At 42.8% G+C, this 19,811-nt stretch overlaps 1 pseudogene; it reads left to right on the top strand.

Annotated features, from left to right (window-relative positions):
• Window positions 1-15,182: 15,182 nt before the first annotated feature.
• Window positions 15,183-15,787, top strand: LOC131912360 (chromosome transmission fidelity protein 8 homolog; annotated as a pseudogene).
• The last annotated feature ends 4,024 nt before the right edge of the window (window positions 15,788-19,811 follow it).

Below are 19,811 nucleotides of genomic sequence, written 5' to 3'. Positions count from 1 at the left end.
ACTAACTTTCCTCTTTTAAGAAAGTACACTGTTGGGGGCTAGAAAGATGGTTCTGTGCTTAAGAGTTCTTGCCACTCTTTCAGAGGACCTGAGCTGGGTTTCCAGCACCCAGGAAGGCTCATATCCAGCACTAGGAGGGCTCACAACTACCTAAAACTCTAGCTCCAAGGACTTTGATCCTCTCTTCTGGCCTCTTACACACTAAATGAAAATAAACTTTTAAAGTAAAAGTACATAACTCAATTTTGGACCTGCCACATATGCAGAAATATTAGTAGGGTTTTTTTTATTAGGAAATCTAATAAGAATCAAGAAATAAATAAAGAGGCTATAGAGTAGCCCACAGGTACTATGAGCTCTGGGCTAGCAGATATTTATATTTCAAATACTTTTAAAATCATATTAGCATTTGAAAATTCTATTTTATCCACCCAAATCTCACCCACTCCTCAACACCAGCCTTCCTAGGGTCTCTGGAGGTGGCCAACTGGAACATTCTCAGGACAATTGGCAGCTGGCATCAATCAGTTCATAAAATCCAACTTGTCAGCTAAAACCAGTAATATTTCTTAAGCAAGACAATCTGCTAAACAGCTTACGTCTTAAATCTATGAAAAACATTTGCAAAAACACATTTTGTGCTTGATCTTCCTAAGCTCTGAGGCTGCAGATGTTACAAAACCACCACTCTGGAAATTGTCCCAGCCATCGCTTATCCTCAGAACCTGAGGGCATAGTCTAGGCTCCATGGTTAGCAGTGGACCATATTCTTATAGGTGTGGTGGGAGTAGGTTTCCTCCATGTAGTGGGGAGGGGAGGGGTATCTTGCTTCATCATACACATTTACACAGCACCGTCAGTCTACTGCACAGCCAATCAATTCAGAATCACTGCAGTGCAGTTCAACTAACTTCTACTCACAATGACCCTAACAAGAAAAAAATTACATAGAATTGTATAGATGTCAAAGAAACTGCAAATCTTAGAAAATTAAAAGATCTTGGGCAAAGCACAGCTCAAGCTTCAATGCACTCACTAAGATGAGGACCCTGACTGACCAAACTCCAAATCTTCCCATTGCTTTTGTTTGTAAAGAAGTCCAAGCTACTCTGTAATTATCAACTCTTGAAGTTACCCAGGACCATAGAAAGCTGGTCCCCAAAGTGTCATCCACAAACAATGGTTAGGTGAACATTCTGGAAGACTTCTTGAGACTCAGCAAAATGAAGGAAGATTTCAGAAGAGATCAAAGAAACCATTAGTGACTCTTCTATTTAGTTATCATTACTTCTCAACCCTTCACACCACTGACATCAAAGTGGGAAAATGCTCTATAGCACAGCATTAATAATTGATGATACTTCTTCCTCCTATCAGAGCAAGAGCACCCTCAGATCCTCCTCTCAGCCTTTCAAACCGACTCCACTGATCCAAGTAATCAAAGTACTATTCTCAGTGTAAAAGTTTCATGGACACTGCCTCATGAATTTGAATCCACTATGTTTTGTATGATCATGAGTGAAAGAGTACATCTGGAATAAAAATGTGACCCCAGTGACGGGTCTCAATCCATCCCCAAATGATTTTTATATATCCCTAGCCTGATGCACCCCAAACATATCTGAAGTTTTTCCTTGAAGCCTCTCCTTCACTTTCTACTTCCCCTATTTTGGTAAGTGAAAACACCAATGGTCCACACACCCATCTGCCTCACCTTCACACCCAATATATCAGCTCCTGAAAGTTTTACTTTCCAAATCATTTTCAGATTTATTCTCTGTTCCAGCTGATGGTCCCCTATTTCAAAGCTTTATCATCTTTCTCCTAGCATACTCAGTAGCTTTTTAACTACAATCCTTTGCCAATGGGCTTGCAAACAGTGCATTTCCCTCTCCTGGATCTTTCGATGAATCCTAACGCAGTGAGTGTGACAGCCTCAAATTACTTAAACATCTTAGGTTGCAGCTCGGCGTTCCAGAAATAACTGAAAGCCACATGGCCTTTTAGAATCCAGCCTTGGAAGTAATATAACAGCCCATCTACCACTCCTGACTTCACAAAGTAGTCAAAACCCCAACCATGTTCAAGGGATACTGGCTGGGAAGAATAAGTGCCAGGAGTTTGCAGTTCCATCTTAAAGCCTCCATAGCCACCTCTCTTTCGTGTTGTGCTCAAGAAAAACAGCTAGGAACGCCACAGTTACGTCTTGCGTATGCTGTTTCCCAGGTGGAATATATTCCTTCTCTTTGTGGGAAGCCCCTCCTGGTTCTTCCAACATTATCAAAGCACTATTTAAGTGTGATAGTTTCACCAACCTTGTCTACAGGACTTGAGTCCTAATCCAGTGTCTCTCAAGGACACTGATCCCATGGAATTTCACCAGGATGAGCATCAGTAGATTCAGGGAAAAGCCAGACAGTCCCCATTCTTTACAAGCCCCCATGTGATAATCACACTGCCAGTCCAACCCACCTCCAGAATCAAAATCCCACTCTGAAAGATTCCTCAACTTGCTGGACCAGAGTGCAGTGCCCGATCCAGAGAGGGGGATATGACAAAGACAAGGTATAAAGAATGCACTTGGGAGTGGAGGCATGGTAGCCATACAGAAGGAGGATTCCTGGGTAAGGGCTGAGAACAGGCTACGTTCATCCTAGGCGACTCTATGTTGTGTGGAATATCAGCTTTTCAGCTGCTCCAAGCTTTGAATGACTCCATTACAAAAGCATCTGCCTGATCTGGGTTGCTCCATAGTGAGTCTAAGGACCAAGAAAGAAGGATTCTTCATCTTGTTTACACTGGTAACATCCAGCATCTGCCAGCTCACCAAAGGGCACAAGCTGACAAGTGACAGCTGAAAACATACCAGATCATATCAGAAACACCAGACATGTAAGCTTATCAACCACACCAGACAGAAACCTGATGCTATAAAAAATGGGGAACCTCAAGGCTCAGTGTGGCTGACAAGCTGACTCTCACCTGGTCCCATGTCACAAGGCTTACCCACAAAAATTGGCACAGTGAAGCTCTAGTGCCTCTGGCCTGGCAGTCCAGGGCAAGCACATTTTCTCCAGCATGTGACCCTCAGCCTGTGTCAAACTGACCCTCCAAGTCTGGCATGAGGACCTGCGTTTGCTAGCTCTGAGCTTGAATGCTCTACCCCATAGTTAATAAGACTTTTTCTCTGGTGCCCTGTAGACCCTCCCCTGCATTATATCAGCTCTGCCTCTGACTGCAGGACAGCCTTTCAGAATGCTGTGGCCTCTTTAACCCTTCCTTAGCTATTCAATAGCCTGCATGTCTGTTTATTATTATGTGGAGTATGACATGCGATCTGAGAGTTAAAGCCAGTTATTAAATTTGGAATAAAAGAACTGTGATTGGCAATAGCCAACAATGAGGGAAATCAAGAATACTTGGCAAATTGCAGTCAATGAAATCTCGGCAGATTGTGAATTTGTTGTTTTAGAGTAAGTTCTGACTCTGTGGAAAGACATAGATATCTTCATCTGTGTTGCTGACATAGCTCACAAACTCTGGCAAAGAGGGGAATGTAGGATGTAGGCCAATAAGAAAGAAATCAAAGGACCTAAGCCAACTGCTAGCCAGTGTTGCAGATGGAGAGTAACAAGCAGAGACTCCAGAGCTGGTGAGAGAGCACATGCGAAAACTTTGGTATGGTTAGACACAGAGAGGGAGCCGTGAGAGCATAGAGTTGGGGTTGATAGCTCCTGGTATAGTCTTTCAGGCCTCCCTTCCATAGCCTTCAGTCTTTATAGGTTGACTTTTTTACATAGTTGCTTGTCTAGATCTAAACTATTCCTTCCAAAACCTCATGAGCACATGACTGTTCTTATTTATTAAAGAATGAGTTAAGGGCCTGCAAGATGGCTTAGAGAGTATTCTAGTTCCATTTCTCTTTTTGTAATAAAACACCCCAACCAAAAGCAACTTCAGGAGATAAAGCGTTTATGAGCCTTACAATTCCAGGTCACAGTCTATCATGAGGGAACTCAAATAAGGAACTTAAGGCAGGAATTTGAAGACAGGCCTGCTTTCTATTCCAACTTCACCTGAAGGGGCTGGAGAGTTGGCTCAGGGGTGAAGAGCATTTGTTGTTCTTTCAGAAGACCTGGATTCAATTTCCAGTACCCACAAGATGACTAACAGCCAACTCTAACACCAGTCATAGTGGGATCTAACACCTTCCTCTAGCCTCCAAGGGTACTGCATGCATGTGATTCATAGACATACATGTGGACAAAACAACTAAACACACAAAATATAAAAATAATAATAATTTTTTCAAGAACCAAAAAAGCCAGCAATACCTCCTACCAAGGAACTCACTTCACAGCCAAAGAAATGTGGCAGAGACCATGGAGAAGGATGCTTGCTGACTAGCTGGCAGGCTCATGCTCAGTTCACTTTCTTAGACAGTTCTGGACCACATGCCTAGGGAATGGCACGGCCTACAGTGGGCTGGGTCCTTTCACACAATCAAGACAATCCCCCACAGACATACCTATGGGGTAGTTTGATCAAAGCAGTTCCAAAAACGAGATTGTACCTGATTGACAGTTAAGGCAAATCAAGACAGCTGGTAGTATTTGCTATACAAGCCTGAAGATGTGAGTTTGAGCTCCAGAACCCAAATAAAGTTAGAAGAAGAGAATTCACTTCATAAAATTGTCTTCTGACTTCTATGCGTATGTTTTGGCATGTGTACCCCCACATACACCAAACATGTTATAAAGTTCATGACCCCTGGGAAAAGACCATAGACTCAGTCCCATTATAATCAAAAGATTTGTTGATTATCTGCTAGCAGAATAAAAATCTCTGATCAATAAATTCTTTGATTATAATGGGATTGAGTCTATGGTCTTTTCCCAGCGGACATGAACTTCAGATCACACATAGACACACAAACACAAATAAATGAAGAAAAACTAATGTATTTATGTATATATATGTATATATACATATATATATATGTATTCTTTTTGAGTTTGTATAGTGATTCTACCACTACATAATCTATGGTCCTAAGGAAATTATTCCATTTTTTGTACTCCTATTACCATATTCATAAAATGGTATGAAAATAACAACATGAGATTGTTTGTGAGATTAAAAAAGAATATACCTGGAAGCTCCCAGCCTAGAATACAAGATGTTTGAGTCAGAGTTGGTATTATTATAAGGAACACGATGTCTAGGAGTTTGAAGTTCAGGTCAAACCATCAGGGTGAGAACATCCAACTCTTTGCTTTACTAGCTGTGTGGTCTTTAACACAGTGTTACTGGGAATTCAGAGGAATCTCATCTAGGGTATCACATTACTAGGGATGTTTAAGTCTCTTTGCAGGGTTCTTAGTCACATTAATAAAATAATTTCATGTAGATCTCATCCATTTCTCATTGGGCGATCCCCGTGTCTTTCTTGGGGTCCTGTTTTCAAGGTAGCCTCCCTGGTGATGTGAGTAGCAGTCCAGTCATCCTTGTTCCACATCTAGTATCCTCCTATGAGTGAGTACATACCATGTTTGTCTTTCTGAGTCTGGGTTATCTCACTCAGGATGATTTTTTTCTAGATCCATCCATTTGCCTGCAAACCTCATGATGTCATTGTTTTTCTCTGCTGAGTAGTATTCCATTGTGTATATGTACCACATTTTATTTATCCATTCTTCAGTTGAAGGGCATCTAGGTTGTTTCCAGGTTTTGGCTATTACAAACAATGCTGATATGAACATAGCTGAGCAAGTGCTCTTGTGGTATGATTGAGCATCCCTTGGGTATATGCCCAAGAGTGGTATAGCTGGATCTTGGGGGAGATTGATTCCCAATGAGTGGGGGTAATGAAGGTCTAGGGTCGAGGGAAAGAGAGTTTGGGGGAGCGGGAGATCCCAGCTGGATCAAGAACAGAGAGGGAGAACAAGGAGTAGGAGACCATGGTAAATGAAGACCACATGAGAATAGGAAGAAGCAAAGTGCTAGAGAGGTCCACAGAAATCCACAAAGATACCCCCACAATAGACTGCTGGCAATAGTCGAGAGACAGCCCGAACTGACCTACTCTGGTGATAGGATGACCAAACACCTTAATTGTGCTGGAAACCCCATCCAAAGACTGAGGGATCTGGATGCAGAGATCCACGGCTAGGCCCCAGGTGGCGCTCCGGGAGTCTAATTAGCAAGAAAGAGGAGGGTTTATATGAGTTAGAATTGTTGAAACCTAGGTTGGATAAAGCACAGGGACAAATAGCCAAATGAATGGAAACACATGAACTATGAACCAATGGCTGAGGGGCCCCCAACTGGATCAGGCCCTCTGAATGGGTGAGACAGTTGATTGGCTTGATCTGTTTGGGAGGCACCCAGGCAGTGGGACTGGGTCCTGTGCTCATTGCATGAGTTGGCTGTTTGAAACCTGGGGCTTATGCAGGGTTGCTTGGCTCGGCCTGGGAGGAGGGAACTGGACCTGCCTGGACTGAGTCTACCAGGTTGATCTCAGTCCTCGGGGGAGGCTTTGCCCTGGAGGAAGTGGGAATGGAGGGTGGGCTGGGGGGAAGGGGAGGGGGGCGGGAGGGTGGAGAACAAGGGAATCCGTGGCTGATATGTAGAACCGAATTGTATTGTAAAATAAAAATAAAAAAATTTAAAAAACACTAAAAAAAAAAAAGAATTTAAGAATAGACTCAGAATGAAGCTTGAGAGCAATTTTATTAACATTGTTAATTGCATTAATATTTAAAAGATAAAGAGCACTCTCTAGCACTCTCTGGCTCCTGGAGGAGGAAGCTGCAGAAGAGAGGATCATGCCATTTGTAAGCAGCTCTGTGGTAGAAGGTGGTGGGCAGATGGTGGGGCATAATTTCGTAGAAAAGAGAAAGTTCAAAGCATCTGGGAAAGTGTGCCCATGCTTTAACCAAAAGAATGCAGAAGAGATAAAAGGTAGGGGAGAAAGGCATCTTAACCTGAGTAATTCAGAAAATTGTCAGATATTAGCAGAACCATACGACTCCCTAAGTGACTTCATTGAAAGTGGGATCTTTGTGAAGGAAAGCTACATTGTCTCATTAGAGGGATAATTATTCCTCTCATCCCTTTAACTTGGCTTAAGGAAAATGAACCTTCCTGAGGAATGATCTCTCAGGTGATTGACAGGCTTAGCTGGATTAACATATTTTGGGCAGCTTGGAATATTAGGCTCCAGGCAAGGCTAGAGATAGATTCCTGTTGTAGAATGTTAATTTAAGGTGTGTGACTTTTGTTTATATTTTATTTGTTTAACTCTGTGAAGCTGTGTTACTGTGCCTGTCTAAAACACCTGATGGTATAATAAAGAGCTGAACAGCCCATAGTGAGGCAGAAGAAAGGATAGGCAGTACTGGCAGGCAGAAAGAATTAAAAGAAGGAGAAATCTGGGAGGAAAGGAAAAAGACCAAGAGAATAAAGATAGGAGAGTGCCAGGGGCCATCCACCCAGCCACATAGCCAGTCATGGAGTGGAAGTGAAAGTAAGATATACAGAAGTAAGAAAAGGAAAAAGCCCAGAGGCAAAATGTAGATGGGGTAATTTAAGTTAAAAAAAAAAGCTGGCTAGAAATAAGCCAAGCTAAGGCTGGATATTTATAATTAAGAATAAGCCTCCATGTGTGATTTACTTAGGATCTGGGTGACGGATCCCTCAAAGAGTAAAAAAAAAAAAAAAAAAAAAAAAAACAACCAAACAACATTTTGGTGCACAACATGGGGCTGTAGAAAGCTGAACATTTTGTCATACCAACATGGGACTGAATTTCCCTGTAGTGTAGCATGAATCTTAAAAGTTCTTATTAATAAAATCAAACCTGAGCCAGGTACTGGAGTGAACACTGGAAGATCAGAGAGATAGAACAAGCCACAGCTAACCTCACCTGGCCAACTTCTCAGCTGATCCTGTTTCCTCAGACTGGAAGCTTCTGTGTCCTCATATCTGAATGGCTCTCAGCTGAACTGTGCTGCTCAAAACCTAAAAGCTTAACCAGCCAAATGCTTCTAGTTCCTGGTCCTCACACCTTATATACCTTTCTGCTTTCTACCACCACTCCCTGGGATTAAAGGATTAAAGGCGTGAGTCACCATGCTTGGCTGTATCCTTGAACACATGGATTTCTGCCTCTGGAATGCTAAGATTAAAGGCGTGAGTGCCACCATTTTCTAGCCTCTGTATCTAGTGGCTGTCTGTTCTCTGACCCCAGATAAATTTATTAGGGTGCACAATATTTTGGGGAATACAATACCACCACACTGTAGGGCATAAGAAAGTTAGAAGAAAAAAAAGAGAAAGAAGAAAAGAAAGAAATAAGGGAAAAGGACACAACTCCTTGAAGAGGTGGTGCTGTTCAGCCGGCAGGGCAGCAGCTAAATAGAAACAGCAAGCTAAGTCAAAAATGCTTGGGACTTCCTGCAGCTAGGAAGGTTGAATGCAGTTCCAGGTCAAGCACCTCCAACCTGGCCACAAGCTTTAGGCTTCATTTTCCCCAGTCCAGAAGTGGGCAGAGCCAGCTGAGAGCCATGCACATGCGGAGGATCAATTCAGGTGTAGCTTAGTAGTTTTAAGTTTGCTCACATGGTGAAAAAATGCTAAAAGGTATGCAGTCAAAGAGGTCCAGGCAGAAAAAAACTCTAAACAGGTTCCAATGTGTTTTACAATGTGCTTAGGCTTAAGAAAGGAAAAAAAAAATGGGAATAGATGGTCACATAAAGAAAGAAATGTTTTTTTTTTTAAAAAATAAAGTCTTTCAAACAGTAAAAGTGATATAAAAGAAAACAGCCACATGAGATGAGAAATACACAGGGAGTCTGGAACCTGTATAGTGTTGTGTTAATTTTGAATTTTTTGATTATTAATAAGCAAACAATAACTGCTAAGAGACATGAGAGCATGAAATGGACTGCTAAGTTGAACCAATCTAGATACTTTAGGAATGCCTTAACTTTAAAAATGAAATCAAAAAATATATTTGTCAAATGGAAATCAAAAATGCTTTTGAGTTTTGTTTCCACAGGAGATGAGTGGTTGTGGATTCCTTCAGGAATGATAGTGATCAGGTTTAATCAAGAGAGACCTTCTGAATATTTGACAGGTGATATCTATCAGGAAAGGTTACTGCTGGTCTTCCCAGGACTTGGCAGGGACCCTAAGATACTTCATCCACAGACAGCAGGAAGCAGTTTGGAGAACACAATGTCCACATTCCCAAGATGGGTATAGGAGACTTTTGGTTAATTAGTGGTTCATGGCTATTTGTTATTCTTTAGGAGAATATAGTATATTGATACAAATTTGAAGTTATTTTTGTTATATTGTATATATGTTTCTACTCTTGTTCAAAAGATTTTTGTATACTGATACAGATTTAAGGTTATTTTTGTTACAACATATTGTATATCTGTTTCTACTCTTGTTTAAGGTATTGTACCTATGCAGTTCATTTAAAAATGTAAGGTAAAATTCTAGTTTTTGAAAGCTATTATTATAAACTATTTAGGATAATCAAGAAACAGGTTAGAAGCTAGTGATTTATAACAATCAAATTTGTAGATCTGTTAGGTATGTTTTCAAGATCATATAGAGATATATTTTAGATAGATAAACGGTTTTCAAACACTTCAAAGACCTATAGAATATAGCATTTAAAATGTTCTATTAACCCCAAGTTTTTCATGACAATGAGACACATCTGCTCCTGGCAGTATCAATTTACTTCAGAGATGATGGCATTGAAGAAACTCCTTATGGAGTTTGCTTTTATTGTAGCAAAGTTAGCCACTGGGCATAGAAACTGCTCTTTCCTTTCACTGCTGACAATTGCTGTGCAGACTGGACATGCAGGACCCACAGGAAAAAAAAAACTGTTAAACTTTGCCAAAACAAGGCAGGGCAGTCCTTCAAATTTCCTGCTTCACAAAAGAGTCTGCCAGATATTCTGCAGGACACAGAGGAAAGCAACTGATGAACTTTGCCAATAAAAGGCAAGACAATCCTTCAAATTTTCTGCTTCACCAAAATATTTGCCAGATATTCTGGGCCTATAGGCTGAAGATGGATGCCCCAATGTTGCAGAGAAACTTTGGGTGACTGTCCAGGCAGATGTCTCTGTTGTTAGGTAATATTAATTCCTTCTGAGGTCTTTGATGGAGTTGAAGACTAAATAATTAGAGATACAGTTTTCTTTAGTTATAATAGAAAGTAAATTAGGTGTAAAACTTTGTTTTCACTAAGATGGAATAGATAATTCATTATTTTCTCTGAATATGCTAACTACAAATGGACAAAATATTGTAAATGTAATTCTTATTTGATAACTGTTTTTGATTTTTACTACGTTAAAGTTAAAACCTTTCTTTTTATTTAGACAAAAAGGGGGGAATGTTGTAGAATATTATTTTAAGGTGTGTCACTTTTGTTTATATTGCATTTGTTCAGCTCTGTGAAGCTGTGTTACTTTGCCTGTCTGAGACACTGACGGTCTAATAAAGAGCTGACTGGCCATAGCAAGGCAGGAGAAAAGACAGGTGAAGCTGGCAGGAAGAGAGAATAAATAGAAGGAGAAATCTGAGAGGAAAGAAAAAAAAGCAAGAAAACAAGGCGAGGAGGACACCAGGGCCCAGCCACAGACCCAGTCACAGAGTAGGAGTGAAAGTAAAATATACAGAAGTAAGAAAAGGAAAAAGCCCAGAGGCAAAAGGTAGATGGGATAATTTAAGTTAAGCTGGACAGAAACAGGGCAAGCTAAGGCTGGACATTTATAATTAAGAATAAGCCTCCATGTGTGATTTCTTTGGGAGCTGGGTGGTGGGCCCCAAAAAGAGTAAAAGAGAAAAAACAACCAACAACAGATTCCATTTTTTCTTATTTATTTATTTTTATTTTATTTAACTTTTATTGATTCTTTGTGGATTTCAAGTTGTGTATCCCAATCCCACTTATCTCCCCAACCCATCTCATCCGTCCTCTGTCCATGCAACCTCCTGCTAAACACAACAAAATTTAAAAGAAAAAACAAACAAAACAGAGAGAGACAGAGACAGAGAAGAATCTCATCATGGAAGCTGTAGTGTGGCCCATTTAGTCAGCTTACCCTTAAGCCCATTCATCTTTACTTGCAAGTGTTTGTTCCTGTGAGTCACTGGTCTGGTTCAAAGTCTCTGGTTTCTTCTACACTATCCATAATGGGCTCTCTCTGGGGTTCTTCTTGGATATCCTGTTGTTGTCCAGTGTCATAGAGATCCTGCTGCTTTGGATCTGTAGGTTTGTCCCCTCCAAATGCTCCAATAGTTCATAGATGTGGTGGATTTTTTTTAACCAAAAGGAAATAGCTTTCCCTTAATGAGCCTCAAATAGCTCTGATCAAGGTACTGAATTCCTCCCAGCTTTGGTTATTTCAACTACAAAACAGGTGTTAACAGCAACAACCTAAAAGGACCACTAAGAGAATTGAGATTATTCCCTCTTGATATGTAATTAAATGTCAGTTGCTATCATTATCATCATCTGGAAAAAGTTTTTAATTCTTTTTTTTTTTTTTACAAGATCTCACATAGTCCAGGCTAGCCTCAAACTCTTTGTAGCCCAGGATTACTTTGAACTCCTGACCTTTCTGTGTACCTGTCCTGGGTGCTGGAACTGCAGGTAGTAGCACACCCAGTTTATTTGGTGCTGAGAATGGAGCCTGAGGCTTCCTGCATGCAAGGTAAGCCCTCTACCAACCGAGCCTGAGAAAATCTTTTCTTTGGACTTTTTCCTGACTGCTGCTCCACTGCCTACCCACACATAAAAGATGAGCTATGCCTCTCACTTCCCTCCTATGGTAAAATCCTATTTTAGTTTCACTTAAAGCATAGATTTCATTGCTAAGGAATAAAGAATGTGCCATAAAGTCCACAATTATGTCTTCTCCTGCAGAATATAAGGGAATAGCACAGAATCCAGTGTCTGAGCATGTGTCATGCACAACCATGGGTATAAACATCTAAACAACAGGATGGAGCTCATTGAAGACAGCCATCTCACTTCTTTCCTCCGAGCCTGAAGTGGTTAGAAACAAATATGCTATGATCAGTTTGACAGAATTAACATGGTGCTACTATAATGCAGAATGAACGAGAATTACAGGCCTAGTTCCTATAAATGATGGGAAACCTCCTTAGGATACCAGACAGGATTCACCTCAGCATTCCAGAGAACACTGAGAGCACAAACCACAGTTCAGCTGTACCCCAAAGAAAGTGAGCACTTGCACAACATACAATCATGCCGTTTTACAAGTATCTGGACTAGAACCCAGAAGAATCACTCCTGCTCTCCATTTGTGCTTGCTGAAGAAATGCATTGTTGGTGGTTCAAAGATGTTTTCCTTGCCTTATGTTTATATTGTTGGCCATGGAGTCAATTCATACATACTCTGTTCCATACATTTGTATAATCTTTCTTCTGTGTTCTACTGGACTTAGTAGTGTCACAAACTTTAAATTCTAAAGGAAGATTTTCCAGTTTTCTTCACATGAAAGTTGGTATCCCTCTTTCTAAGAAATAGCATTACCCTACCCACCCACCCCCACACAAGAAGTTATGCACTTTGCTATGCTACACACTGCAGACATTTCCATCTTTATAAATATCTGCCCTACCACTTTCGTGTTCTTGTGTGTTTCAGCACAGTGTTCTGTATATAATCAATGAGTCTCACGGTCCATGCAGATGGAGGTAATGCAAGTTAAGTGATGGAACCAATCATATTTGGCAAATAAGAAAATGATAATAGCCAACAATGTTGGTCTGTGTTCTTAAGTGGTGGCATTGATTCACCTAGGTCATGTAGGAGATGAAGGGCAATATTGGTACAGCAGCAGATGGGTCCAGGGTGGCATTAGGAGGTGGTATTTGGCTAGGGCTTGTGGAATGCTCCAAAACTTTTTAAAGGATTCCCAGGGTCAAGAATTTTTATTAGCAAGAGACATTTTGCCCCTCAAATCCCACTACAGAGTTCCACCCACACAGGAGAAGCCAGTCTCCCAGACAGTGTCTAAGAAGGCAACCTTCAGGCCAGAGCCCAAACCCTAGGCCAACTTTCCACTGGTCTATCACACAGAAGGAAGGCTTTTCCTTCAGGAAGGAAAAAGAGCCCATAGGGAAAGGTGAGAAAATATTTTTTGAATCTCTAAAGGAAGTTTTTCTTTTATGACCCTTCCAGACCTTCCACTGGAGTGAGGAGAGGGGAGGAATTGCAAGTGAGCTGCTTCCTATGCTGTTACCTAGGCTCATGGGAAGACTACCTTCTTTGCCTATATAGGCAGCCATTTGGGGCGAGCTGGAGCAGTGTGGCCTCTTGTGGTATAGAATATGGTGTAGTGTGCAGGGTGTTGACAGTGGCAGCAATGACTTGGGAGGGTTGGGGTGGGGTCAGGAAGCTCTCTCCATTTTCTAGAAAGTCTGAGGAGCTGACAGCACGATCATTTACCTACCATGTTGGATGCTTTTACTTACTAGCTCAGTAAAAATCTGACAGGAGGTAATGGGAAAATCATAGAATTTGGTCTGAACATTCTGTGTATATCAATGCGATGGAGAAAAATAAGAATTGTTAAGTAAACAAAAACATAAGGAAAAAGTGGGGAAATCTTCAAGAATTATAAAATTGTCTGTTTTTACATGTCGAGTAAACGTGTATTTGTTTAGACAGGGTCTTGTATATAGTCCAGGCTGATCTTAACTCTCAATCCAGCTGCTTTCTCCACCCAAGCACTAAGATTACAAGTGTGGACCAACATGCCCAGCCTCTCTTTCTAAATATACATTTCAGACTTTAGTAGATCAAACCACAGGTACTCACTGGCTGCTCCTTAGTTTCTTTTCCTGTTGCTGTGATAAAATACTCTAGCTAATGGAGGAAGGGTTTATTTTGTCCTACATCCAGGATTCAGTTCATCATGGTGCGGAGTGGACGGCAACATGAGCTAGTGGTCCAGGACTCAAGACTAGGGAATGGTGCCACCCACTTTTAAAGTACGTCTTTTAGAGTCACCTCAATGACTCTAATTAAAATAACATGTATAGGCTTGCTCAGAGGCTTGTCTTCTGGATTATTCTAGAACTTGTCAAGCTGACCATCAGAATTTACCACCACAACCTTTTGACAGGTAATGAAATTTTATGTTGATTACGGGGCAAACGAAAAGATAAGTGGAAGTGGAATGAATGATGTGGAGCCTTTCTCTATCTTCCCACGAACACCAACAGATAAAGCGCACACCATAACTGAGTCATCTATGGACCAGTCCATTTTCATGAAGTCCTCTTAAAAGGACCAAGCAGACACCATAACAGGCTGCTCAGTCTTCTTTTAGAGATCAGTCCCCAGTTTCAGTTTCCCGAGACTTGAGCAAGCAGTTTCTGGGAGGGCCATGAACAAAAGTCATAGTCCTTATAATAGCTCCCTTTCTGTACGTACTTGTACTCTGACCACTCAAGGTTCAGTCAATTGTTTACTGTCTGGGACCCCTCACCAACTTAGAGCTACACATGGGTCAGTGTGAATGCAAGAGGCCAGCCAGCCTCCATGGAAGCTCATGGACAGAGCCTGGGCCACTGAGTCAGCCCCCACAGTCAGTATGTGCTAAGTCAGCCAGCCTCCATGGCAACTTAAGGACAAAACCTGGGACTTGTCCAGGCCTGCCCAAAATGGATAACTGTAACCCCCAACTAACCCTAGCCAATTAAAAGTTACTAACATGATTGTCACTTGCATAAACCAATCCTGAGTCAGTTCCTATGTAGTCTGTAGACCCCAAGCCCCCCTGCCCCAGTGTTACTCTGGTGTCTTCTGCTCTGCTGCTGCGTCAGACAAACGGAGAGTCCCGGGTTAACTGTAATAGTAAAAAGACTCTTTGTTTTTGCATCGGTCTCTTGGTGGTCTTTGGGGGACTCTGGATACAACACTCCCTCGCTGAAAGAGCTCTTTGGATCAGATGTGAATCCCCTGAGGATAACAAAAGGAACCATGGTAAAAATGTGTAAATATGGGTCGCTGTGGTGGCAATGACGGTGGGAGGTTCGGTAGTCACCGGTTGGCAACCCGGCGGCCACCGTTGCAATTTTTCAGTTGCTTTTTTAAAGAAGGAAGGCTCATGGTGCCAATTGTTATTTCCAGTACAGGGGCTGGAGGCCTGGCAGAATGGATGCTGATCGAACTACAGGGGGAGGTCGAGGCTCGCTACCGGATTAGCTAGAAACCTCCTGGGAGACCTACTTGGCACCAGCCACTGAGGGAATGCCTGTGCTGATCGTGGGGCATCATATTCTATATGGGAAAATCATCTACCTGGAAAAATCTTTTGCAGTCCTTGTCAAAAACATTCCTGGGGAGCAGGACTGTGATGAGCTTGGTCAAGAGACTGCACCTGGTACTTTTCAAAACTCGCCCTAAGCCTATTATCACCAACGTCCCCAAGAAAGTATGAAAGAACTCCGGATTATCCTTAGAGAGCAGCCAACTCCTTCGACTTGTGCTCCGTTGCCACCTCCAGGATGGCTGGACGGTTCCCTGGGACCACAGGGAGGGCCTGTTATGAACATAGGCCACCCAATGGGTGTGAACTCAGATCCTTTCCTTGTGGCAGCAGGTTCTCTTGGTGGAAACCTGGCTCCATTTCCAAGGAATCCAACTTCTTTTCCAAGTTCATCAGGCTCATTGGCTTCAAATGGAGCACATTTTCCTGCTGGTGCTCATAACCCAAGCACGGCTTCCTTTCCAAGAGGAATGAACCCTACTGGACAGGTGCAGTTTCTTTCCTGAGGCCAGGTGGCTTTTGGGGACTGGGACTAGGACCAGGACCAGGTTTAAAACCTAGAACAGGGGCTCTTCCAGGCCCAAGGCCTATGTCTAACCCCAGATTAGAGGGCCTTCCCCGCCCTGGTCCTATGGCCAACTCAAGGGCAGGTGGGCTCCTGGGAGCAAGTTCTGACCCCAGTGGTGGCCCCATGGGCCCCTACGTGTACTTAACCTGAGGGCAGGTGTTTTATCCTCGGGTACTGGTCCTGCCAATCCTAGGCCGGTGGGCCTGGGCCCTGGACCAAGTCCTAATCTGAGATCAAGCTTTTTGGGTACCAACCTGGCTTCTAGGTCAGATATGTTTTCAGGCCCAACCTGAGAGCTGGTGGCCTAGACCCAGGCCCAAATCTGAACACCAGAGTATATGGCTTCTTGGGTACAGGATCTGGTCTTAAGAATTGCTGGACCTCAAGGCTTAGATCTTGCCCCTATTCTAAGGGCAGCAGATCTTTTAGGAGCAAATTCAGCTTCTTTCTCGCAGGCTTCTGAAAACGGGCACAAACCCACGTAACGTGACAAGAGTACCTGGCCCCGTAGGCCCAAGCACAGGTCCTAGCTCTCAAGGAATTGGCCTTCCGGGGCCAAATCCCTGTGCCATGTCAAGGGCTCCTGGCCCATGGGCCCTAATTCAGGTCATTTCTCAAGGTCAGGTGGCTCAATGGGGTAAATGCTGGAGCTCTTCCAAGGTTGGGGGACAGGATCAGGAGGACTGAACCCAACTGCCTTTTCTCAGTCTCCCAGCACATTGGCTTCAAATCCAGGTACCTTTCAGAGGTCTGCTGGTCCCCAGGGCTCAAATCCAACAATTTTCCCAAGAGCCTCTGGGCCCTTAGGCCCCCAACCAAGCTAACTTTTCAAGGCCACTGGCCTGCAGGGTCCAGGTCCAGCTGCCTTCCTGAGGTCTGCTGGTCCATTAGGCCTGGGTCAAGTTGCTTTCCCAAGGTCAGCTGCTGGGCACCTGGGCTCTTCTCCAGCAGGCTCTGTAGTTATCAACCCAGCTCCTTTTGCAAGGCCGACAGGGACCCTGGATCTTAACCCAGCTTCCTTTCCAAGGATGAATGACCGTGTAGCCAAGAGTTTGGTCCCATTTCCTAGGTTAGACAGCCTCCCTGGTTCAAATCCAGCTGCTTTCCCCAGACCAAGAGATCCAATGGCTACGATGTACCCAAATAGAATGTTACTCCCTTAAATATCCTTTTTCTTCCAGGGCCACTTTGTTTTTCCAGCACTGTGGTTCTGGGCTGGGGCTGTCTCTTAGATAAAAGAGCAGATCTGGAGCTACAGTCTGAAGAACACAGCTGGGACTCAAGTTCTAATGAGCCTTCTTCTTCTTCCTCTGCTTTCTTTCTTGACTGAAGTCCATGAGAAACGGACTGTGGCAGATAGGGATGATCCTGGCCTCAAGAAAAAGGATCTCTGGCTGTGTGTGGTGGTACCAAAACTAGCTCGGAAGTGTCGCCAGAATTTGTTACTGGGGGAAAAGTTCCAATGACTTGAGCCTGCCACTTCCATGTTAACGTGATTTGTAGGATCTGAAAACAAGTCCAACAGCCCTCCAGGTTACTCCACCTACACATACCATTAAAAGATCTACAACATTGCTTCCTCAATTCTCTATGTGAGACACATTTCTTACACATTATCTGTAGACTCATGGAATCTATTTTATCCCATTTTGCAGATGAAAACCCTTAACATCCTCTCCCTCTCTCCCTCTCTCTCTCTCTCTCTCTCTCTCTCTCTCTCTCTCTCTCTCTCTCTCTCTCTCTCTCCTCTCTCCTCTCTCTCCCTCTCTGTCTCTCTCCCTGCTCTCTCCTAATAAAGCGCTAAAAAAAGAAAGAAAGAAAACCCTTAACATCGTCTGGATTTCATCCAAACCTACAGGACTTCAGATGTATGAGTTCAACCACTCTGTTCCCTGCATTCAGGGCAACAGGATTTGGAAGACAAAAAGCCACCTGTGGAGACACTGGGTATCCAGTGTCTCCAGGTCACCTGCTATTGAAATGAAATGTTCTAAATTCTGGTTTCTGTTGCCTGGGATCTCTATTTGGGAGAGTTGGGGAAGGGGTGGAGTGCAACCTTAGCAGCCAGTGTTTCCCGATTTTCCCCCACACTGCTTTGCAGCTGAGGTAGCCGGGAGGACCCTCCTTTTTAGAGGTGTCAGCCACCCGAGCAGCAGGAGGAAGGCTTCTGCGAAGTGCCTCTTACACCAGCAGTGGAAACTTCTCTGGAGCCAGCTGCCCAAGCCGTCTGTACAAGCTGGCTGTCTTCCTCATTCCCGGTAGCTGCGGGAGGGAGGTGAGGAAATCCGTTTGCTGAGGAGAAGCAAGCAACATTGTATTAATTAAATTCACATCACTGTTGTAAATATGCCCAGAGGCCAGGGTGATGAGTGCATTTTATAAATCAAATAAATGACTAATAACTTCTAGAGTTTGCTAAATGAAAAACTGTTTTAAGAATAGACATGGGCTACACGAGAGTTACTCCTGCTAATTAAAACATGCTCTGAAAGCATTAACCTGATTGATAATCTAAATAAAACTCCGGTTCTGGGTGGATTTCCTTCTTTATGAGTTTTTTTTATTGCCATAAGAGGTAACCACATGAATGTCATTCTTAATGAACTTTTTTTATACTTTCTGAAATTAATAGGCAAAAAGAAGCAGTGGGGGAGAAACATAAAAACCGCCATATTTCTGATGAATTCCACATCTCAGACATTTGGCCTTTGCTCTTGCCTTTAGGGCCCACCCTAAAACTTTTAGAAAATATTTAGCAAAAAAAAGAAAGGAAATCAGGTGGAAATGAAAAAGAGAGGGAAGGGAGGAAGGAAAAGAAAAGGCCCCTTTCAGACAACAGTTTGAATTCCTACCCATGTGTGAGGATTACTGAAACAAAGTGCAAGATCCAGGGCCACCTCGCTGTGACCCTTGCTGAAATGAATTATTTATGCTTATGGCTGAAACTATAGCAAAGCATAAATTAAATTGGGAGAAAATAGAGCTGAGATTTACTTGCAAACTTTTCAACATGTTATTGTCATTTCCAATTTGGGGATTATTTGAGCTGAGTTCAACATCAGTTACTATGACATGAGCACTCAGCAGACCAATGCATCCTTCAAGATCTTGTGGGCTCAACCAGAACTTAGGTAGATTTTAAACCAACAAAACACCTACTACAGGGAACAATAGTTATAGAAGTAATCGTAATCTGCCTAAATTTATTCCCTTTGAAGTAAATGAAAAGTCCAAAACTGAGACATGTATCTTTTTCCCTCCACTGATGCTCCGAAATGAGTCACAGTAAAGAAAAAATAAGACCAAGGAAGGGGAGAAAAATGTAAAGGAAGGGAGGGAAGCAGGGAGGAAGGGAGGGGGAAAGGGAGGGAGGAAGGGAGGGATAAAGGGAGGGAGGGAGGGAGGGAGGGAGGGAGGAAGGAAGGAAGGAAGGAAGGAAGGAAGGAAGGAAGGCAAGCAGACTGGCAGACAGGCTGTAAATGCAGACAAAGGTAACTAGTCCCTCAGTCCCGTTCAACCTTAGCATCAGGGACAGACCCCCACTCTAGCTTTGAGCCCTTGTCACTTTGCTGTCTATAGTGTTATGAAAAGCTGCTGTGACTTTATATGTGTGCCATGACATGGAAAACGTGTGTGTGTGTGTGTGTGTGTGTGTGTGTGTGTGTGTGTGTTTGTGTGTGTGTGTGTGTGTGAGAGAGAGAGAGAGAGAGAGAGAGAGAGAGAGAGAGAGAGTTAGGTAGGTAGGTAGATAGATGGTAGATAGATGATAGAGAGATAGAGAGATAGAGAGATAGAGAGATAGATAGATAGATAGATAGATAGATAGATAGATAGATAGATAGACAGATTCTTCAAACTAGAATTCCTTAAGAAGCTCTTGGTTTTCAAACGCCTCTTTT

Source organism: Peromyscus eremicus, chromosome 6 (genome assembly GCF_949786415.1).
Source record: "Peromyscus eremicus chromosome 6, PerEre_H2_v1, whole genome shotgun sequence".
Classification (NCBI taxonomy): domain Eukaryota; kingdom Metazoa; phylum Chordata; class Mammalia; order Rodentia; family Cricetidae; genus Peromyscus; species Peromyscus eremicus.
The sequence above is the reverse complement of the archived record's forward strand: the minus strand, read 5'-3'. Positions and strand labels throughout refer to the sequence as shown.